We start from the raw sequence: 2,500 nt of genomic DNA on the forward strand, positions 1-2,500 counted from the left end.
TACAGTGCTCATACAATATATGTAAGGCATGATTAAAGACACAGGAGGGTCCTTACACCGTGGTGGCCCAAACTCTCATCCCTCAATTTCTCATGCTCCACACATGAACCTCCCCTTGAGTCCGTTGTTTCAGCGGAGTGATTTGGGGCAGGCCTTCCTCTGAGAAAACATCTGTTCACAACGCCACAACAAACAGAGTCATTAAAAGGTGTCTCTTTCATCATGACAGCCCGGCGCATCGGCGTGACAAAATATTCGCAAAACAAAAGCACCACACAGCAGCACACATCACATCAGTATGGTCTCGTCTCGTCCTCATGTTTGGAAATTAGGCTGGCCGGCGTCGGCGTCAGATGGCAGGTGGCGGCTGAGCGGTGTGTGCATTTCGCTCGTCATGGCACGGAGATGACAACATGCCACATGCAGCCTGGGAAGGAAATGCTTCGCAGTGACAATGCATGTCGCTTCGTTGGCATTCCAAACGTGACACACTGAAGGGTGCCGCAATGCCAACACCGAACGGGACCGCAAAGTGGTGGAAGTGATGGCGCTCGCATTCATTCCTCTCTCTCTCTCTCTTTCTTGTCCCTCTCCCTCTCTTTTTAACAGAAGGAAGCTTTTCTTCTCCTGAGGTGCTGTTTTGACGGGGTGGCGGCACATGGAGACAGAAAGAGAGAGAGAGAGAGAGAGAGAGAGAGAGAGAGAGATAGACAGATGGAGAGAGAAAAATTGAATAATAAACTATCTGTCTTTACAAGGGCCCAGCTGTCAGGGCAGGGAGATGATGGATGCGCTGCCTCACATGGCGCCGCCGCCCCATGCCGAGAAGACTGACGTGGGCCTGATGGAGCCTTTGATCAAGCCCCCGGCGAGCACCGTCCACAGCTCAAACACCGGGGATGGCAGTTAATAACCATCGGGGTGGGACATCCGTTTAATGTCGACCTAAAGACACACACACACACACACACACACACACACACACACACAGTCATCCAGACAACGCTACTAGCCATCATCAGCACAGGAGGAGGGGAAGGAAAGTTTGCCTTTTCACCACAGACGGAGTTTAGTCAGCGGTTTGCCTTTCTCAACTCTCCTGCTCCTCCCTGGCTAATTTAAATGCTAATGTATCCTAACCTTTTTCGCTAGGTGGCAGAGCTAACAATTGGCTCATCTGCTTTGAGCCTTTTTGACGCCGGAGCTATGAGGCAATTAGCTCCTGAATCATAACAGGGGCACACGGCAAAGAATGAATGAACACCGCGAGAAATTGAATATTAGAGTGAAGGCAGTTCCCCGAGCGGAGGCTAGTTGGCTCGGGTGCGCTACGCGTCCCATAAACTGGGAATGAAAAGGAGAAAGGAATGAGGGGGAAAGGGAGGATAGGTGTGTGTGTTTGAGGAAGAGGAGGAGGGGTGGGGGAGGCATGGAAAAGGGGGATGGCAAAAGGGCTCTAGATGAAAGCTCCCATTTCAGACTCTTTCCTAAGCCATGAAGGCCTGCTGGAGTAGTGGAGGAGTGTGAGCTGAGCTGGTCGCCAGTGGAAGCTGAGAGACGAAGTACGAAGTGGTGCTATCATCCCATAGATGCACATTTCCTTTCCTCCTACCCTGGGCTCATCTCAGAGGAAAATCACCGTCAGCCGGACAGGCACACACACACACACACACACACACACACACACACACACACACACACACAGCCACAGCTTCTGGGCTCAGCGCCTGCACCTCACAACACAAATCAATTAGGAGTGTCAGAGGGATAATGTGCCAGTAATCAGGTCACTGCCGCTCACTGATCGCAACTCCTCATCATGCAACTGAGCCACTATAAATCTCCTCCACATGAACTCCTGCCTCCTCAACAGTATGTGTTTTGAATATAACAAAGAAAACTGACATGCATGTTGTATGACATCCACACAGCTTTAATGAATATGGAAGTGTAGTTGTCACAACACTTCCTATGTCCTACTTAGTCATGAAACTGAGAACTACATACAATTTTAAACTAATTTCATAACCAAGCTTCCAAAAGATATAACTGAATTGATTTGTATATCTTAATATATATAGTATATTCTAATCACTAACCTATCAAAAGTAAGCCATAGAGAAAGAGAAATGACTGTCAGCACTCTTGCTACTTGACCTTCTGCTCAAGGAGACCCTGCCCCCACCCCTTCAGAAAAGCCCACGTCGTTTATCACTGAACTTCTGAGCTGGGTCCTGCCTGATGGCCATCAAGTCATTAAGCAGCTTTATTAATACATTTATTAATTAATGGGTTTGGTATCTGCATCCACGCGAGACGGGGACCTTGTTTCCTCCCCATTCAGGGACCCTGGGAGGGTGTCACACAAACACATGCACGCGCACACACACCCACACACAAACACACACACACACACACACACACACACACACACACACACACACACACACGCACACACTCGCAAACACACACACACACACACACATTCAAACACACACAG

This window comes from Alosa pseudoharengus, unplaced genomic scaffold (assembly GCF_046254945.1).
Source record: "Alosa pseudoharengus isolate Yale_2024_CS ecotype anadromous, Long Island Sound unplaced genomic scaffold, YU_APseudo_1.1 YU_APseudo_1.1_scf_5, whole genome shotgun sequence".
NCBI lineage: Eukaryota > Metazoa > Chordata > Actinopteri > Clupeiformes > Clupeidae > Alosa > Alosa pseudoharengus.